This window comes from Hetaerina americana, unplaced genomic scaffold, assembly GCF_022747635.1.
Source record: "Hetaerina americana unplaced genomic scaffold, ioHetAmer1.1.p SCAF_9, whole genome shotgun sequence".
Taxonomy (NCBI): domain Eukaryota; kingdom Metazoa; phylum Arthropoda; class Insecta; order Odonata; family Calopterygidae; genus Hetaerina; species Hetaerina americana.
In genome coordinates, this window is record NW_027287538.1 from 15,294,175 (window position 1) to 15,313,190 (window position 19,016).

A 19,016-nucleotide genomic window follows, 5' to 3' on the forward strand; every position below is an offset into this window, starting at 1 on the left:
TTTTTTTCAAATAATTTATTTTGCAATGCCAGACATTGCATGCGTGATTTTGAATTGGTATGTTCCCTTTTGACACCATTCCATTTCATCTAGATGCGACCAGCTCTCTTGGGGCAATGCATTGGTGCTGTAGTAACCCGTATCTCTTCCACATTTATCCAAAGTTCGTTTTGAGATGGCAAATTACCTCCGTCTCCCGCCATCATATAGTATGGTCGTGGACGGCCCGATGTATGCAAGCCGTGGGCAAGAAAATAGACGTCGTGTCGCGTCGTTGCAAGTGTTTGCGGGCTTGATATTGCTAAAATAGTTGACTCGAGAGTGGTGGAAATTGCCAACGGCCATACCACGCTGAATACACCGGTTCTCGTCCGATCACCGAAGTTAAGCAGCATCGGGCCCGGATAGTACTTGGATGGGTGACCGCCTGGGAACACCGGGTGCCGTTGGCTTTCAATATTTTTTTTCCGAAACGAACGTATTTTGAGGCATTCTCTGATGTTTTTAATTTTTTTCAAATAATTTATTTTGCAATGCCCGACATTGCATGCGTGATTTTGAATTGGTATGTTCCCTTTTGACACCATTCCATTTCATCTAGATGCGACCAGCTCTCTTGGGGCAATGCATTGGTGCTGTAGTAACCCGTATCTCTTCCACATTTATCCAAAGTTCGTTTTGAGATGGCAAATTACCTCCGTCTCCCGCCATCATATAGTATGGTCGTGGACGGCCCGATGTATGCAAGCCGTGGGCAAGAAAATAGACGTCGTGTCGCGTCGTTGCAAGTGTTTGCGGGCTTGATATTGCTAAAATAGTTGACTCGAGAGTGGTGGAAATTGCCAACGGCCATACCACGCTGAATACACCGGTTCTCGTCCGATCACCGAAGTTAAGCAGCATCGGGCCCGGATAGTACTTGGATGGGTGACCGCCTGGGAACACCGGGTGCCGTTGGCTTTCAATATTTTTTTTCCGAAACGAACGTATTTTGAGGCATTCTCTGATGTTTTAAATTTTTTTCAAATAATTTATTTTGCAATGCCAGACATTGCATGCGTGATTTTGAATTGGTATGTTCCCTTTTGACACCATTCCATTTCATCTAGATGCGACCAGCTCTCTTGGGGCAATGCATTGGTGCTGTAGTAACCCGTATCTCTTCCACATTTATCCAAAGTTCGTTTTGAGATGGCAAATTACCTCCGTCTCCCGCCATCATATAGTATGGTCGTGGACGGCCCGATGTATGCAAGCCGTGGGCAAGAAAATAGACGTCGTGTCGCGTCGTTGCAAGTGTTTGCGGGCTTGATATTGCTAAAATAGTTGACTCGAGAGTGGTGGAAATTGCCAACGGCCATACCACGCTGAATACACCGGTTCTCGTCCGATCACCGAAGTTAAGCAGCATCGGGCCCGGATAGTACTTGGATGGGTGACCGCCTGGGAACACCGGGTGCCGTTGGCTTTCAATATTTTTTTTCCGAAACGAACGTATTTTGAGGCATTCTCTGATGTTTTTAATTTTTTTCAAATAATTTATTTTGCAATGCCCGACATTGCATGCGTGATTTTGAATTGGTATGTTCCCTTTTGACACCATTCCATTTCATCTAGATGCGACCAGCTCTCTTGGGGCAATGCATTGGTGCTGTAGTAACCCGTATCTCTTCCACATTTATCCAAAGTTCGTTTTGAGATGGCAAATTACCTCCGTCTCCCGCCATCATATAGTATGGTCGTGGACGGCCCGATGTATGCAAGCCGTGGGCAAGAAAATAGACGTCGTGTCGCGTCGTTGCAAGTGTTTGCGGGCTTGATATTGCTAAAATAGTTGACTCGAGAGTGGTGGAAATTGCCAACGGCCATACCACGCTGAATACACCGGTTCTCGTCCGATCACCGAAGTTAAGCAGCATCGGGCCCGGATAGTACTTGGATGGGTGACCGCCTGGGAACACCGGGTGCCGTTGGCTTTCAATATTTTTTTTCCGAAACGAACGTATTTTGAGGCATTCTCTGATGTTTTTAATTTTTTTCAAATAATTTATTTTGCAATGCCCGACATTGCATGCGTGATTTTGAATTGGTATGTTCCCTTTTGACACCATTCCATTTCATCTAGATGCGACCAGCTCTCTTGGGGCAATGCATTGGTGCTGTAGTAACCCGTATCTCTTCCACATTTATCCAAAGTTCGTTTTGAGATGGCAAATTACCTCCGTCTCCCGCCATCATATAGTATGGTCGTGGACGGCCCGATGTATGCAAGCCGTGGGCAAGAAAATAGACGTCGTGTCGCGTCGTTGCAAGTGTTTGCGGGCTTGATATTGCTAAAATAGTTGACTCGAGAGTGGTGGAAATTGCCAACGGCCATACCACGCTGAATACACCGGTTCTCGTCCGATCACCGAAGTTAAGCAGCATCGGGCCCGGATAGTACTTGGATGGGTGACCGCCTGGGAACACCGGGTGCCGTTGGCTTTCAATATTTTTTTTCCGAAACGAACGTATTTTGAGGCATTCTCTGATGTTTTTAATTTTTTTCAAATAATTTATTTTGCAATGCCAGACATTGCATGCGTGATTTTGAATTGGTATGTTCCCTTTTGACACCATTCCATTTCATCTAGATGCGACCAGCTCTCTTGGGGCAATGCATTGGTGCTGTAGTAACCCGTATCTCTTCCACATTTATCCAAAGTTCGTTTTGAGATGGCAAATTACCTCCGTCTCCCGCCATCATATAGTATGGTCGTGGACGGCCCGATGTATGCAAGCCGTGGGCAAGAAAATAGACGTCGTGTCGCGTCGTTGCAAGTGTTTGCGGGCTTGATATTGCTAAAATAGTTGACTCGAGAGTGGTGGAAATTGCCAACGGCCATACCACGCTGAATACACCGGTTCTCGTCCGATCACCGAAGTTAAGCAGCATCGGGCCCGGATAGTACTTGGATGGGTGACCGCCTGGGAACACCGGGTGCCGTTGGCTTTCAATATTTTTTTTCCGAAACGAACGTATTTTGAGGCATTCTCTGATGTTTTAAATTTTTTTCAAATAATTTATTTTGCAATGCCAGACATTGCATGCGTGATTTTGAATTGGTATGTTCCCTTTTGACACCATTCCATTTCATCTAGATGCGACCAGCTCTCTTGGGGCAATGCATTGGTGCTGTAGTAACCCGTATCTCTTCCACATTTATCCAAAGTTCGTTTTGAGATGGCAAATTACCTCCGTCTCCCGCCATCATATAGTATGGTCGTGGACGGCCCGATGTATGCAAGCCGTGGGCAAGAAAATAGACGTCGTGTCGCGTCGTTGCAAGTGTTTGCGGGCTTGATATTGCTAAAATAGTTGACTCGAGAGTGGTGGAAATTGCCAACGGCCATACCACGCTGAATACACCGGTTCTCGTCCGATCACCGAAGTTAAGCAGCATCGGGCCCGGATAGTACTTGGATGGGTGACCGCCTGGGAACACCGGGTGCCGTTGGCTTTCAATATTTTTTTTCCGAAACGAACGTATTTTGAGGCATTCTCTGATGTTTTTAATTTTTTTCAAATAATTTATTTTGCAATGCCAGACATTGCATGCGTGATTTTGAATTGGTATGTTCCCTTTTGACACCATTCCATTTCATCTAGATGCGACCAGCTCTCTTGGGGCAATGCATTGGTGCTGTAGTAACCCGTATCTCTTCCACATTTATCCAAAGTTCGTTTTGAGATGGCAAATTACCTCCGTCTCCCGCCATCATATAGTATGGTCGTGGACGGCCCGATGTATGCAAGCCGTGGGCAAGAAAATAGACGTCGTGTCGCGTCGTTGCAAGTGTTTGCGGGCTTGATATTGCTAAAATAGTTGACTCGAGAGTGGTGGAAATTGCCAACGGCCATACCACGCTGAATACACCGGTTCTCGTCCGATCACCGAAGTTAAGCAGCATCGGGCCCGGATAGTACTTGGATGGGTGACCGCCTGGGAACACCGGGTGCCGTTGGCTTTCAATATTTTTTTTCCGAAACGAACGTATTTTGAGGCATTCTCTGATGTTTTTAATTTTTTTCAAATAATTTATTTTGCAATGCCAGACATTGCATGCGTGATTTTGAATTGGTATGTTCCCTTTTGACACCATTCCATTTCATCTAGATGCGACCAGCTCTCTTGGGGCAATGCATTGGTGCTGTAGTAACCCGGATCTCTTCCACATTTATCCAAAGTTCGTTTTGAGATGGCAAATTACCTCCGTCTCCCGCCATCATATAGTATGGTCGTGGACGGCCCGATGTATGCAAGCCGTGGGCAAGAAAATAGACGTCGTGTCGCGTCGTTGCAAGTGTTTGCGGGCTTGATATTGCTAAAATAGTTGACTCGAGAGTGGTGGAAATTGCCAACGGCCATACCACGCTGAATACACCGGTTCTCGTCCGATCACCGAAGTTAAGCAGCATCGGGCCCGGATAGTACTTGGATGGGTGACCGCCTGGGAACACCGGGTGCCGTTGGCTTTCAATATTTTTTTTCCGAAACGAACGTATTTTGAGGCATTCTCTGATGTTTTTAATTTTTTTCAAATAATTTATTTTGCAATGCCAGACATTGCATGCGTGATTTTGAATTGGTATGTTCCCTTTTGACACCATTCCATTTCATCTAGATGCGACCAGCTCTCTTGGGGCAATGCATTGGTGCTGTAGTAACCCGTATCTCTTCCACATTTATCCAAAGTTCGTTTTGAGATGGCAAATTACCTCCGTCTCCCGCCATCATATAGTATGGTCGTGGACGGCCCGATGTATGCAAGCCGTGGGCAAGAAAATAGACGTCGTGTCGCGTCGTTGCAAGTGTTTGCGGGCTTGATATTGCTAAAATAGTTGACTCGAGAGTGTTGGAAAATGCCAACGGCCAAACCACGCTGAATACACCGGTTCTCGTCCGATCACCGAAGTTAAGCAGCATCGGGCCCGGATAGTACTTGGATGGGTGACCGCCTGGGAACACCGGGTGCCGTTGGCTTTCAATATTTTTTTTCCGAAACGAACGTATTTTGAGGCATTCTCTGATGTTTTTAATTTTTTTCAAATAATTTATTTTGCAATGCCCGACATTGCATGCGTGATTTTGAATTGGTATGTTCCCTTTTGACACCATTCCATTTCATCTAGATGCGACCAGCTCTCTTGGGGCAATGCATTGGTGCTGTAGTAACCCGTATCTCTTCCACATTTATCCAAAGTTCGTTTTGAGATGGCAAATTACCTCCGTCTCCCGCCATCATATAGTATGGTCGTGGACGGCCCGATGTATGCAAGCCGTGGGCAAGAAAATAGACGTCGTGTCGCGTCGTTGCAAGTGTTTGCGGGCTTGATATTGCTAAAATAGTTGACTCGAGAGTGGTGGAAATTGCCAACGGCCATACCACGCTGAATACACCGGTTCTCGTCCGATCACCGAAGTTAAGCAGCATCGGGCCCGGATAGTACTTGGATGGGTGACAGCCTGGGAACACCGGGTGCCGTTGGCTTTCAATATTTTTTTTCCGAAACGAACGTATTTTGAGGCATTCTCTGATGTTTTTAATTTTTTTCAAATAATTTATTTTGCAATGCCAGACATTGCATGCGTGATTTTGAATTGGTATGTTCCCTTTTGACACCATTCCATTTCATCTAGATGCGACCAGCTCTCTTGGGGCAATGCATTGGTGCTGTAGTAACCCGTATCTCTTCCACATTTATCCAAAGTTCGTTTTGAGATGGCAAATTACCTCCGTCTCCCGCCATCATATAGTATGGTCGTGGACGGCCCGATGTATGCAAGCCGTGGGCAAGAAAATAGACGTCGTGTCGCGTCGTTGCAAGTGTTTGCGGGCTTGATATTGCTAAAATAGTTGACTCGAGAGTGTTGGAAATTGCCAACGGCCATCTGCTAAAGGCGGCATGGGGTGCACCAGGGCAGGATAGACTGCTGATGAAAACTATCAGGAAAGTTAAGGACTTAGTAGAAAAGATGCCGAGAGGAGTGACAGCCACCACCAAGTGCCTTTACCGACAACTCAGAAGCGACGACAACCACCGAATCAACATCGAAAAGCACATCCTATCGGTAAATTTGGAAGAGAGTGTGGAAGAACATCAACGAAATAGCCATGACCCTAAGGACAAAGAGCGTCCTATTCCTATTCGCAAACTATATAGTGACCACCCAGCAAGTGAAACAAAACATGTATCTAACAAGCAGGAACGAATGCGAATACTGTGACAAAGCCGACACACAAGACCACAGGGTGTTCGAATGCACCATCTCAAGGAGGAGGTGGTGCCTAATAAAAAGAACATTTAGAGAATTAAACACCTTTGGAGAAAAGGAGATAGGAAATAGGAATATGATGATTCTGGATTTCAACATCTTTCCCCGCGTGAAAATGGAAACAATGTGCTGGCTGATTGGACAGCACCTTCTTACGGTACACAAGTGGGTTAAAATAGATATAGAAAGTTGGTGGGAACAAGTGAAAAAAGAGAGCAAAAACCTACCGGGCCGATTACAGCCATATTGGAAGAAAGTAGAACAAATGGTAAAAAAAGAAGTCATGAAAGAATAACAAGTTTAAAGAAAATTGGTCTTGGACTCAATGTAAACTGTCATGTATGCAAGGAAATATATTACCGATAACAAGTATGTGAATAAAGGGAATACGTTCAATAAATAAGAGCAGATAATAATGTAAACAATGTATCATTAATGTTTAACTGTGAAAAAAAGACGCAAAGGGGATGTTTAAAAAAAATTTGACTATTTATAATTGGCTTGATTTCATTGTAATCATTTTGTTCCCTATAAAGGATCTTGTATTGTTAATTCAAGTAAGGAAAATGTTCCCTAAGTTATGTGACGGTGAACACTTTCCGAATGCTTATAGTTCATAAGTGGTTCATACTTATATCATCCTTTGTTTAGAATTGTTCAATTGTGAAAATGTTCAATCTGTGGTCTTATGCACGCTTAAGATGGTGCACATGGTGTTAAATAACTATGTCTGTGAATGGAAATACATGCAATAAAAAAAAAAAAAAATACCACGCTGAATACACCGGTTCTCGTCCGATCACCGAAGTTAAGCAGCATCGGGCCCGGATAGTACTTGGATGGGTGACCGCCTGGGAACACCGGGTGCCGTTGGCTTTCAATATTTTTTTTCCGAAACGAACGTATTTTGAGGCATTCTCTGATGTTTTTAATTTTTTTCAAATAATTTATTTTGCAATGCCAGACATTGCATGCGTGATTTTGAATTGGTATGTTCCCTTTTGACACCATTCCATTTCATCTAGATGCGACCAGCTCTCTTGGGGCAATGCATTGGTGCTGTAGTAACCCGTATCTCTTCCACATTTATCCAAAGTTCGTTTTGAGATGGCAAATTACCTCCGTCTCCCGCCATCATATAGTATGGTCGTGGACGGCCCGATGTATGCAAGCCGTGGGCAAGAAAATAGACGTCGTGTCGCGTCGTTGCAAGTGTTTGCGGGCTTGATATTGCTAAAATAGTTGACTCGAGAGTGGTGGAAATTGCCAACGGCCGAGCAGGCAGGGCGCGGGCCTTAAACTGGTAGCGGTAGATATTGAGAAGGCTTTCGACAGGGTGAACATAAACCACGTATTGAACACATTAAAGAGGATGGGATTCCCCGAAAAGTTTTTGAATACAATAAAAATGTTCACGAACAACATCACGTCGAAAGTAAAATTGAGCGCGGGGGCCGAAACAAAGTCGTTCCCCGTGAGAAGATCAATCAGACAAGGCTGTCCGCTTTCGATGCTTCTGTTCTCTATATCACTGGAGCCCCTGCTACATAGTCTTCGCAGAAACATTAAAGGAATCCCGGCGGGGAACGGAAAAGTGTCCGCGGTGGCTTATGCGGACGACGTAACGATCTTCGCCCAAGATCAAGCGGAAATTCATGTAATAGGGAAATCATTAAAGGAATATGAGGAGGAAAGCGGGCAAAAAGTAAACATGGAAAAGACAAAGGCCTTGACAATAAAAGACGCCGACTTCACCGCGACCAGTGAATGGAAAGAGGTGACCTCGATGGACATTCTGGGCATTCCATGGAGTAGGACTTCCACGGAGACGACAAACGCAGTATGGGAAAAGGCAACGAGAATGATAAAAGGAACATTAGCGCAATTGAGAGACAGGGACCTAAACATACATCAGAAAGTCCTTGCGATAAACGCATTGTTATTATCCAAGGCATGGTACGCCGCACTGATTTTCCCGTTGCCAGAAAAACATGGGGCTCTATTGACGAAAATAGCAACGCAATACCTTTGGGGAGGGCATTTGCTAAGAGTAGCAAAGAGCCAGGCCTGTCTACCCAAGGGGAAGGGGGGCCTAGGGCTGATCGACGTGCGGGACAAAGCCCTGGCACTCTATGCAAAGACAGTAATAAACATCCTATCCGACGACTGTCAACATTCAAAAGATCTGCTAAAGGCGGCATGGGGTGCACCAGGGCAGGATAGACTGCTGATGAAAACTATCAGGAAAGTTAAGGACTTAGTAGAAAAGATGCCGAGAGGAGTGACAGCCACCACCAAGTGCCTTTACCGACAACTCAGAAGCGACGACAACCACCGAATCAACATCGAAAAGCACATCCTATCGGTAAATTGGAAGAGAGTGTGGAAGAACATCAACGAAATAGCCATGACCCTAAGGACAAAGAGCGTCCTATTCCTATTCGCAAACTATATAGTGACCACCCAGCAAGTGAAACAAAACATGTATCTAACAAGCAGGAACGAATGCGAATACTGTGACAAAGCCGACACACAAGACCACAGGGTGTTCGAATGCACCATCTCAAGGAGGAGGTGGTGCCTAATAAAAAGAACATTTAGAGAATTAAACACCTTTGGAGAAAAGGAGATAGGAAATAGGAATATGATGATTCTGGATTTCAACATCTTTCCCCGCGTGAAAATGGAAACAATGTGCTGGCTGATTGGACAGCACCTTCTTACGGTACACAAGTGGGTTAAAATAGATATAGAAAGTTGGTGGGAACAAGTGAAAAAAGAGAGCAAAAACCTACCGGGCCGATTACAGCCATATTGGAAGAAAGTAGAACAAATGGTAAAAAAAGAAGTCATGAAAGAATAACAAGTTTAAAGAAAATTGGTCTTGGACTCAATGTAAACTGTCATGTATGCAAGGAAATATATTACCGATAACAAGTATGTGAATAAAGGGAATACGTTCAATAAATAAGAGCAGATAATAATGTAAACAATGTATCATTAATGTTTAACTGTGAAAAAAAGACGCAAAGGGGATGTTTAAAAAAAATTTGACTATTTATAATTGGCTTGATTTCATTGTAATCATTTTGTTCCCTATAAAGGATCTTGTATTGTTAATTCAAGTAAGGAAAATGTTCCCTAAGTTATGTGACGGTGAACACTTTCCGAATGCTTATAGTTCATAAGTGGTTCATACTTATATCATCCTTTGTTTAGAATTGTTCAATTGTGAAAATGTTCAATCTGTGGTCTTATGCACGCTTAAGATGGTGCACATGGTGTTAAATAACTATGTCTGTGAATGGAAATACATGCAATAAAAAAAAAAAAAAAAAAAATACCACGCTGAATACACCGGTTCTCGTCCGATCACCGAAGTTAAGCAGCATCGGGCCCGGATAGTACTTGGATGGGTGACCGCCTGGGAACACCGGGTGCCGTTGGCTTTCAATATTTTTTTTCCGAAACGAACGTATTTTGAGGCATTCTCTGATGTTTTAAATTTTTTTCAAATAATTTATTTTGCAATGCCAGACATTGCATGCGTGATTTTGAATTGGTATGTTCCCTTTTGACACCATTCCATTTCATCTAGATGCGACCAGCTCTCTTGGGGCAATGCATTGGTGCTGTAGTAACCCGTATCTCTTCCACATTTATCCAAAGTTCGTTTTGAGATGGCAAATTACCTCCGTCTCCCGCCATCATATGGTCGTGGACGGCCCGATGTATGCAAGCCGTGGGCAAGAAAATAGACGTCGTGTCGCGTCGTTGCAAGTGTTTGCGGGCTTGATATTGCTAAAATAGTTGACTCGAGAGTGGTGGAAATTGCCAACGGCCATACCACGCTGAATACACCGGTTCTCGTCCGATCACCGAAGTTAAGCAGCATCGGGCCCGGATAGTACTTGGATGGGTGACCGCCTGGGAACACCGGGTGCCGTTGGCTTTAAATATTTTTTTTCCGAAACGAACGTATTTTGAGGCATTCTCTGATGTTTTTAATTTTTTTCAAATAATTTATTTTGCAATGCCAGACATTGCATGCGTGATTTTGAATTGGTATGTTCCCTTTTGACACCATTCCATTTCATCTAGATGCGACCAGCTCTCTTGGGGCAATGCATTGGTGCTGTAGTAACCCGTATCTCTTCCACATTTATCCAAAGTTCGTTTTGAGATGGCAAATTACCTCCGTCTCCCGCCATCATATAGTATGGTCGTGGACGGCCCGATGTATGCAAGCCGTGGGCAAGAAAATAGACGTCGTGTCGCGTCGTTGCAAGTGTTTGCGGGCTTGATATTGCTAAAATAGTTGACTCGAGAGTGGTGGAAAATGCCAACGGCCATACCACGCTGAATACACCGGTTCTCGTCCGATCACCGAAGTTAAGCAGCATCGGGCCCGGATAGTACTTGGATGGGTGACCGCCTGGGAACACCGGGTGCCGTTGGCTTTCAATATTTTTTTTCCGAAACGAACGTATTTTGAGGCATTCTCTGATGTTTTTAATTTTTTTCAAATAATTTATTTTGCAATGCCAGACATTGCATGCGTGATTTTGAATTGGTATGTTCCCTTTTGACACCATTCCATTTCATCTAGATGCGACCAGCGTCTTGGGGCAATGCATTGGTGCTGTAGTAACCCGTATCTCTTCCACATTTATCCAAAGTTCGTTTTGAGATGGCAAATTACCTCCGTCTCCCGCCATCATATAGTATGGTCGTGGACGGCCCGATGTATGCAAGCCGTGGGCAAGAAAATAGACGTCGTGTCGCGTCGTTGCAAGTGTTTCCGGGCTTGATATTGCTAAAATAGTTGACTCGAGAGTGGTTGAAATTGCCAACGGCCATACCACTCTGAATACACCGGTTCTCGTCCGATCACCGAAGTTAAGCAGCATCGGGCCCGGATAGTACTTGGATGGGTGACCGCCTGGGAACACCGGGTGCCGTTGGCTTTAAATATTTTTTTTCCGAAACGAACGTATTTTGAGGCATTCTCTGATGTTTTTAATTTTTTTCAAATAATTTATTTTGCAATGCCAGACATTGCATGCGTGATTTTGAATTGGTATGTTCCCTTTTGACACCATTCCATTTCATCTAGATGCGACCAGCTCTCTTGGGGCAATGCATTGGTGCTGTAGTAACCCGTATCTCTTCCACATTTATCCAAAGTTCGTTTTGAGATGGCAAATTACCTCCGTCTCCCGCCATCATATAGTATGGTCGTGGACGGCCCGATGTATGCAAGCCGTGGGCAAGAAAATAGACGTCGTGTCGCGTCGTTGCAAGTGTTTGCGGGCTTGATATTGCTAAAATAGTTGACTCGAGAGTGGTAGAAATTGCCAACGGCCATACCACGCTGAATACACCGGTTCTCGTCCGAGATCGAAGTTAAGCAGCATCGGGCCCGGATAGTACTTGGATGGGTGACCGCCTGGGAACACCGGGTGCCGTTGGCTTTCAATATTTTTTTTCCGAAACGAACGTATTTTGAGGCATTCTCTGATATTTTTAATTTTTTTCAAATAATTTATTTTGCAATGCCAGACATTGCATGCGTGATTTTGAATTGGTATGTTCCCTTTTGACACCATTCCATTTCATCTAGATGCGACCAGCTCTCTTGGGGCAATGCATTGGTGCTGTAGTAACCCGTATCTCTTCCACATTTATCCAAAGTTCGTTTTGAGATGGCAAATTACCTCCGTCTCCCGCCATCATATAGTATGGTCGTGGACGGCCCGATGTATGCAAGCCGTGGGCAAGAAAATAGACGTCGTGTCGCGTCGTTGCAAGTGTTTGCGGGCTTGATATTGCTAAAATAGTTGACTCGAGAGTGGTGGAAATTGCCAACGGCCATACCACGCTGAATACACCGGTTCTCGTCCGATCACCGAAGTTAAGCAGCATCGGGCCCGGATAGTACTTGGATGGGTGACCGCCTGGGAACACCGGGTGCCGTTGGCTTTCAATATTTTTTTTCCGAAACGAACGTATTTTGAGGCATTCTCTGATGTTTTTAATTTTTTTCAAATAATTTATTTTGCAATGCCAGACATTGCATGCGTGATTTTGAATTGGTATGTTCCCTTTTGACACCATTCCATTTCATCTAGATGCGACCAGCTCTCTTGGGGCAATGCATTGGTGCTGTAGTAACCCGTATCTCTTCCACATTTATCCAAAGTTCGTTTTGAGATGGCAAATTACCTCCGTCTCCCGCCATCATATGGTCGTGGACGGCCCGATGTATGCAAGCCGTGGGCAAGAAAATAGACGTCTTGTCGCGTCGTTGCAAGTGTTTGCGGGCTTGATATTGCTAAAATAGTTGACTCGAGAGTGGTGGAAATTGCCAATGGCCATACCACGCTGAATACACCGGTTCTCGTCCGATCACCGAAGTTAAGCAGCATCGGGCCCGGATAGTACTTGGATGGGTGACCGCCTGGGAACACCGGGTGCCGTTGGCTTTAAATATTTTTTTTCCGAAACGAACGTATTTTGAGGCATTCTCTGATGTTTTTAATTTTTTTCAAATAATTTATTTTGCAATGCCAGACATTGCATGCGTGATTTTGAATTGGTATGTTCCCTTTTGACACCATTCCATTTCATCTAGATGCGACCAGCTCTCTTGGGGCAATGCATTGGTGCTGTAGTAACCCGTATCTCTTCCACATTTATCCAAAGTTCGTTTTGAGATGGCAAATTACCTCCGTCTCCCGCCATCATATAGTATGGTCGTGGACGGCCCGATGTATGCAAGCCGTGGGCAAGAAAATAGACGTCGTGTCGCGTCGTTGCAAGTGTTTGCGGGCTTGATATTGCTAAAATAGTTGACTCGAGAGTGGTGGAAATTGCCAACGGCCATACCAGATAACCTTCCGTACACCATCTACGGCGACAAATGGGCAACAAGGCAGGACCGCTTTTACGCATCCTACGACTTGAAAACCCATATATCCTCCTATGTGGTTCTTCCAGTGGCATGCTCCGACCACTGCGCAGTTATTATATCGGTCGATGGATCCCAAAGCAGGACGAGGCATCAGCCAAGGAAAAAGGAGTGGAGGATGAACGTCGAGCTGCTATATGAGAAAGACACCAGAGCCATACTGAAAGAAAACATCCAGCGATGGGAGGAAAGCTGGAGAGGATTGGATCCAAGCGAAAGGTGGGAAAACTCCAAAGTAAAAATAAGAAACCTTTTCGCACAACTGCACAGGGAGAGAGCCGAAGAAATCAGGGAAACCATGGCTTTTTACAGAGAAGCGCTCGAGGAGAGCCTAAAGACGAGAGAAAGGGAACGGAGCAACTGGGGGGAGATAAAAGAACTAAAAAGGAAAATCTTCGGAATGGAAGAGGAAAGGGCGAAAATATCAACATGGCACAGAAGCAAAATATGTTTGCCAGAAGAACATGCCTCGGTGTATTATCTGGGGAGGAGGTTAAAGGATTGCGCCAACAACTTACTCAAAAACGGCATTTTGAACGAGAACGGAACGAGGTTAAAAGAAGAGAGAGAAATCATAGAGCATGTATGCCACCATTTTGAGACTCTCCTTTCTGGGGAGGACACATCACTCAAGGAAGAGACAGAAAATCTCACGCCACTCCCCCAACTGCCAGTGGAGGTGGCAGAGAGGATGGCGGAAAGAATCACAAGGGAGGAGTGCGAGGATGCTATGAGATGGCTCCCCAAGGGGAGGTCCCCGGGTACCGACGGTATCCCTTTTGAATTCTACGTAGAATTCTGGGAAGAGCTGAAGGATTTAATCATTCCAGCGATAGAGAACATCCTCCAAAATGGCACCCTCACCACGACCCAAAGAGAGGGGAAAATTGTCCTAGTGCCGAAAAGAAAAGAGCCAAGGAGCCTAAATGACTACAGACCCATCACCCTCCTCAACGCCGATTACAAGGTAGTAGCTAAAATCGTTAAAACCAGACTCAACGAAGCCGTGGAAAAGATAATCGGGCCAGACCAACACATAGTAGGAAAGGGGAGGAACATTGTAACGGCGCTGACAACGATCAGAGACGCAATCGCGAGCCACGAGAGCAGGCAGGGCGCGGGCCTTAAACTGGTAGCGGTAGATATTGAGAAGGCTTTCGACAGGGTGAACATAAACCACGTATTGAACACATTAAAGAGGATGGGATTCCCCGAAAAGTTTTTGAATACAATAAAAATGTTCACGAACAACATCACGTCGAAAGTAAAATTGAGCGCGGGGGCCGAAACAAAGTCGTTCCCCGTGAGAAGATCAATCAGACAAGGCTGTCCGCTTTCGATGCTTCTGTTCTCTATATCACTGGAGCCCCTGCTACATAGTCTTCGCAGAAACATTAAAGGAATCCCGGCGGGGAACGGAAAAGTGTCCGCGGTGGCTTATGCGGACGACGTAACGATCTTCGCCCAAGATCAAGCGGAAATTCATGTAATAGGGAAATCATTAAAGGAATATGAGGAGGAAAGCGGGCAAAAAGTAAACATGGAAAAGACAAAGGCCTTGACAATAAAAGACGCCGACTTCACCGCGACCAGTGAATGGAAAGAGGTGACCTCGATGGACATTCTGGGCATTCCATGGAGTAGGACTTCCACGGAGACGACAAACGCAGTATGGGAAAAGGCAACGAGAATGATAAAAGGAACATTAGCGCAATTGAGAGACAGGGACCTAAACATACATCAGAAAGTCCTTGCGATAAACGCATTGTTATTATCCAAGGCATGGTACGCCGCACTGATTTTCCCGTTGCCAGAAAAACATGGGGCTCTATTGACGAAAATAGCAACGCAATATCTTTGGGGAGGGCATTTGCTAAGAGTAGCAAAGAGCCAGGCCTGTCTACCCAAGGGGAAGGGGGGCCTAGGGCTGATCGATGTGCGGGACAAGGCCCTGGCACTCTATGCAAAGACAGTAATAAACATCCTATCCGACGACTGTCAACATTCAAAAGATCTGCTAAAGGCGGCATGGGGTGCACCAGGGCAGGATAGACTGCTGATGAAAACTATCAGGAAAGTTAAGGACTTAGTAGAAAAGATGCCGAGAGGAGTGACAGCCACCACCAAGTGCCTTTACCGACAACTCAGAAGCGACGACAACCACCGAATCAACATCGAAAAGCACATCCTATCGGTAAATTGGAAGAGAGTGTGGAAGAACATCAACGAAATAGCCATGACCCTAAGGACAAAGAGCGTCCTATTCCTATTCGCAAACTATATAGTGACCACCCAGCAAGTGAAACAAAACATGTATCTAACAAGCAGGAACGAATGCGAATACTGTGACAAAGCCGACACACAAGACCACAGGGTGTTCGAATGCACCATCTCAAGGAGGAGGTGGTGCCTAATAAAAAGAACATTTAGAGAATTAAACACCTTTGGAGAAAAGGAGATAGGAAATAGGAATATGATGATGCTGGATTTCAACATCTTTCCCCGCGTGAAAATGGAAACAATGTGCTGGCTGATTGGACAGCACCTTCTTACGGTACACAAGTGGGTTAAAATAGATATAGAAAGTTGGTGGGAACAAGTGAAAAAAGAGAGCAAAAACCTACCGGGCCGATTACAGCCATATTGGAAGAAAGTAGAACAAATGGTAAAAAAAGAAGTCATGAAAGAATAACAAGTTTAAAGGAAATTGGTCTTGGACTCAATGTAAACTGTCATGTATGCAAGGGAATATATTACCGATAACAAGTATGTGAATAAAGGGAATACGTTCAATAAATAAGAGCAGATAATAATGTAAACAATGTATCATTAATGTTTAACTGTGAAAAAAAGACGCAAAGGGGATGTTTAAAAAAATATGACTATTTATAATTGGCTTGATTTCATTGTAATCATTTTGTTCCCTATAAAGGATCTTGTATTGTTAATTCAAGTAAGGAAAATGTTCCCTAAGTTATGTGACGGTGAACACTTTCCGAATGCTTATAGTTCATAAGTGGTTCATACTTATATCATCCTTTGTTTAGAATTGTTCAATTGTGAAAATGTTCAATCTGTGGTCTTATGCACGCTTAAGATGGTGCACATGGTGTTAAATAACTATGTTTGTGAATGGAAATACATGTAATAAAAAAAAAAATGGGTTTAGTGCCACGAAATAAAGATATTAAAAAAAAAAAAAAAAAAATACCACGCTGAATACACCGGTTCTCGTCCGATCACCGAAGTTAAGCAGCATCGGGCCCGGATAGTACTTGGATGGGTGACCGCCTGGGAACACCGGGTGCCGTTGGCTTTCAATATTTTTTTTCCGAAACGAACGTATTTTGAGGCATTCTCTGATGTTTTTAATTTTTTTCAAATAATTTATTTTGCAATGCCAGACATTGCATGCGTGATTTTGAATTGGTATGTTCCCTTTTGACACCATTCCATTTCATCTAGATGCGACCAGCGTCTTGGGGCAATGCATTGGTGCTGTAGTAACCCGTATCTCTTCCACATTTATCCAAAGTTCGTTTTGAGATGGCAAATTACCTCCGTCTCCCGCCATCATATAGTATGGTCGTGGACGGCCCGATGTATGCAAGCCGTGGGCAAGAAAATAGACGTCGTGTCGCGTCGTTGCAAGTGTTTGCGGGCTTGATATTGCTAAAATAGTTGACTCGAGAGTGGTTGAAATTGCCAACGGCCATACCACTCTGAATACACCGGTTCTCGTCCGATCACCGAAGTTAAGCAGCATCGGGCCCGGATAGTACTTGGATGGGTGACCGCCTGGGAACACCGGGTGCCGTTGGCTTTCAATATTTTTTTTCCGAAACGAACGTATTTTGAGGCATTCTCTGATGTTTTTAATTTTTTTCAAATAATTTATTTTGCAATGCCAGACATTGCATGCGTGATTTTGAATTGGTATGTTCCCTTTTGACACCATTCCATTTCATCTAGATGCGACCAGCTCTCTTGGGGCAATGCATTGGTGCTGTAGTAACCCGTATCTCTTCCACATTTATCCAAAGTTCGTTTTGAGATGGCAAATTACCTCCGTCTCCCGCCATCATATAGTATGGTCGTGGACGGCCCGATGTATGCAAGCCGTGGGCAAGAAAATAGACGTCGTGTCGCGTCGTTGCAAGTGTTTGCGGGCTTGATATTGCTAAAATAGTTGACTCGAGAGTGGTAGAAATTGCCAACGGCCATACCACGCTGAATACACCGGTTCTCGTCCGAGATCGAAGTTAAGCAGCATCGGGCCCGGATAGTACTTGGATGGGTGACCGCCTGGGAACACCGGGTGCCGTTGGCTTTCAATATTTTTTTTCCGAAACGAACGTATTTTGAGGCATTCTCTGATATTTTTAATTTTTTTCAAATAATTTATTTTGCAATGCCAGACATTGCATGCGTGATTTTGAATTGGTATGTTCCCTTTTGACACCATTCCATTTCATCTAGATGCGACCAGCTCTCTTGGGGCAATGCATTGGTGCTGTAGTAACCCGTATCTCTTCCACATTTATCCAAAGTTCGTTTTGAGATGGCAAATTACCTCCGTCTCCCGCCATCATATAGTATGGTCGTGGACGGCCCGATGTATGCAAGCCGTGGGCAAGAAAATAGACGTCGTGTCGCGTCGTTGCAAGTGTTTGCGGGCTTGATATTGCTAAAATAGTTGACTCGAGAGTGGTGGAAATTGCCAACGGCCATACCACGCTGAATACACCGGTTCTCGTCCGATCACCGAAGTTAAGCAGCATCGGGCCCGGATAGTACTTGGATGGGTGACCGCCTGGGAACACCGGGTGCCGTTGGCTTTCAATATTTTTTTTCCGAAACGAACGTATTTTGAGGCATTCTCTGATGTTTTTAATTTTTTTCAAATAATTTATTTTGCAATGCCAGACATTGCATGCGTGATTTTGAATTGGTATGTTCCCTTTTGACACCATTCCATTTCATCTAGATGCGACCAGCTCTCTTGGGGCAATGCATTGGTGCTGTAGTAACCCGTATCTCTTCCACATTTATCCAAAGTTCGTTTTGAGATGGCAAATTACCTCCGTCTCCCGCCATCATATAGTATGGTCGTGGACGGCCCGATGTATGCAAGCCGTGGGCAAGAAAATAGACGTCGTGTCGCGTCGTTGCAAGTGTTTGCGGGCTTGATATTGCTAAAATAGTTGACTCGAGAGTGGTGGAAATTGCCAACGGCCATACCACGCTGAATACACCGGTTCTCGTCCGATCACCGAAGTTAAGCAGCATCGGGCCCGGATAGTACTTGGATGGGTGACCGCCTGGGAACACCGGGTGCCGTTGGCTTTCAATATTTTTTTTCCGAAACGAACGTATTTTGAGGCATTCTCTGATGTTTTTAATTTTTTTCAAATAATTTATTTTGCAATGCCAGACATTGCATGCGTGATTTTGAATTGGTATGTTCCCTTTTGACACCATTCCATTTCATCTAGATGCGACCAGCTCTCTTGGGGCAATGCATTGGTGCTGTAGTAACCCGGATCTCTTCCACATTTATCCAAAGTTCGTTTTGAGATGGCAAATTACCTCCGTCTCCCGCCATCATATAGTATGGTCGTGGACGGCCCGATGTATGCAAGCCGTGGGCAAGAAAATAGACGTCGTGTCGCGTCGTTGCAAGTGTTTGCGGGCTTGATATTGCTAAAATAGTTGACTCGAGAGTGGTG

General features: G+C 44.6%; 21 non-coding genes and 3 pseudogenes across 21 annotated transcripts; all 24 read left to right on the top strand.

The window, feature by feature from the left end:
* The first annotated feature begins 333 nt into the window (after positions 1-333).
* LOC139699221 (5S ribosomal RNA) lies at positions 334-452 on the top strand. The gene has a single exon (XR_011703114.1). It is a non-coding gene; the product is annotated as a 5S ribosomal RNA (ribosomal RNA).
* A 389-nt stretch (positions 453-841) lies between these two features.
* On the top strand, positions 842-960 carry LOC139699222 (5S ribosomal RNA). Its single transcript, XR_011703115.1, has one exon. It is a non-coding gene; the product is annotated as a 5S ribosomal RNA (ribosomal RNA).
* Positions 961-1,349: 389 nt separating this feature from the next.
* On the top strand, positions 1,350-1,468 carry LOC139699223 (5S ribosomal RNA). Its single transcript, XR_011703116.1, has one exon. It is a non-coding gene; the product is annotated as a 5S ribosomal RNA (ribosomal RNA).
* A 389-nt stretch (positions 1,469-1,857) lies between these two features.
* LOC139699224 (5S ribosomal RNA) lies at positions 1,858-1,976 on the top strand. Its single transcript, XR_011703117.1, has one exon. It is a non-coding gene; the product is annotated as a 5S ribosomal RNA (ribosomal RNA).
* A 389-nt stretch (positions 1,977-2,365) lies between these two features.
* Positions 2,366-2,484, top strand: LOC139699225 (5S ribosomal RNA). The gene has a single exon (XR_011703118.1). It is a non-coding gene; the product is annotated as a 5S ribosomal RNA (ribosomal RNA).
* A 389-nt stretch (positions 2,485-2,873) lies between these two features.
* On the top strand, positions 2,874-2,992 carry LOC139699226 (5S ribosomal RNA). Its single transcript, XR_011703119.1, has one exon. It is a non-coding gene; the product is annotated as a 5S ribosomal RNA (ribosomal RNA).
* Positions 2,993-3,381: 389 nt separating this feature from the next.
* LOC139699228 (5S ribosomal RNA) lies at positions 3,382-3,500 on the top strand. The gene has a single exon (XR_011703121.1). It is a non-coding gene; the product is annotated as a 5S ribosomal RNA (ribosomal RNA).
* Positions 3,501-3,889: 389 nt separating this feature from the next.
* LOC139699229 (5S ribosomal RNA) lies at positions 3,890-4,008 on the top strand. Its single transcript, XR_011703122.1, has one exon. It is a non-coding gene; the product is annotated as a 5S ribosomal RNA (ribosomal RNA).
* A 389-nt stretch (positions 4,009-4,397) lies between these two features.
* Positions 4,398-4,516, top strand: LOC139699230 (5S ribosomal RNA). The gene has a single exon (XR_011703123.1). It is a non-coding gene; the product is annotated as a 5S ribosomal RNA (ribosomal RNA).
* Positions 4,517-4,905: 389 nt separating this feature from the next.
* Positions 4,906-5,024, top strand: LOC139699677 (5S ribosomal RNA). The gene has a single exon (XR_011703545.1). It is a non-coding gene; the product is annotated as a 5S ribosomal RNA (ribosomal RNA).
* Positions 5,025-5,413: 389 nt separating this feature from the next.
* On the top strand, positions 5,414-5,532 carry LOC139699141 (5S ribosomal RNA). The gene has a single exon (XR_011703067.1). It is a non-coding gene; the product is annotated as a 5S ribosomal RNA (ribosomal RNA).
* A 1,552-nt stretch (positions 5,533-7,084) lies between these two features.
* On the top strand, positions 7,085-7,183 carry LOC139699164 (5S ribosomal RNA; annotated as a pseudogene).
* A 2,474-nt stretch (positions 7,184-9,657) lies between these two features.
* LOC139699165 (5S ribosomal RNA) lies at positions 9,658-9,756 on the top strand (annotated as a pseudogene).
* Positions 9,757-10,150: 394 nt separating this feature from the next.
* On the top strand, positions 10,151-10,269 carry LOC139699231 (5S ribosomal RNA). The gene has a single exon (XR_011703124.1). It is a non-coding gene; the product is annotated as a 5S ribosomal RNA (ribosomal RNA).
* A 389-nt stretch (positions 10,270-10,658) lies between these two features.
* LOC139699232 (5S ribosomal RNA) lies at positions 10,659-10,777 on the top strand. The gene has a single exon (XR_011703125.1). It is a non-coding gene; the product is annotated as a 5S ribosomal RNA (ribosomal RNA).
* Positions 10,778-11,165: 388 nt separating this feature from the next.
* On the top strand, positions 11,166-11,284 carry LOC139699704 (5S ribosomal RNA). The gene has a single exon (XR_011703570.1). It is a non-coding gene; the product is annotated as a 5S ribosomal RNA (ribosomal RNA).
* Positions 11,285-11,673: 389 nt separating this feature from the next.
* On the top strand, positions 11,674-11,791 carry LOC139699148 (5S ribosomal RNA). Its single transcript, XR_011703073.1, has one exon. It is a non-coding gene; the product is annotated as a 5S ribosomal RNA (ribosomal RNA).
* Positions 11,792-12,180: 389 nt separating this feature from the next.
* On the top strand, positions 12,181-12,299 carry LOC139699233 (5S ribosomal RNA). The gene has a single exon (XR_011703126.1). It is a non-coding gene; the product is annotated as a 5S ribosomal RNA (ribosomal RNA).
* Positions 12,300-12,683: 384 nt separating this feature from the next.
* On the top strand, positions 12,684-12,802 carry LOC139699600 (5S ribosomal RNA). Its single transcript, XR_011703472.1, has one exon. It is a non-coding gene; the product is annotated as a 5S ribosomal RNA (ribosomal RNA).
* A 3,692-nt stretch (positions 12,803-16,494) lies between these two features.
* On the top strand, positions 16,495-16,593 carry LOC139699166 (5S ribosomal RNA; annotated as a pseudogene).
* Positions 16,594-16,991: 398 nt separating this feature from the next.
* LOC139699705 (5S ribosomal RNA) lies at positions 16,992-17,110 on the top strand. The gene has a single exon (XR_011703571.1). It is a non-coding gene; the product is annotated as a 5S ribosomal RNA (ribosomal RNA).
* Positions 17,111-17,499: 389 nt separating this feature from the next.
* On the top strand, positions 17,500-17,617 carry LOC139699149 (5S ribosomal RNA). The gene has a single exon (XR_011703074.1). It is a non-coding gene; the product is annotated as a 5S ribosomal RNA (ribosomal RNA).
* A 389-nt stretch (positions 17,618-18,006) lies between these two features.
* On the top strand, positions 18,007-18,125 carry LOC139699234 (5S ribosomal RNA). Its single transcript, XR_011703127.1, has one exon. It is a non-coding gene; the product is annotated as a 5S ribosomal RNA (ribosomal RNA).
* Positions 18,126-18,514: 389 nt separating this feature from the next.
* LOC139699235 (5S ribosomal RNA) lies at positions 18,515-18,633 on the top strand. The gene has a single exon (XR_011703128.1). It is a non-coding gene; the product is annotated as a 5S ribosomal RNA (ribosomal RNA).
* Positions 18,634-19,016: the final 383 nt, after the last annotated feature.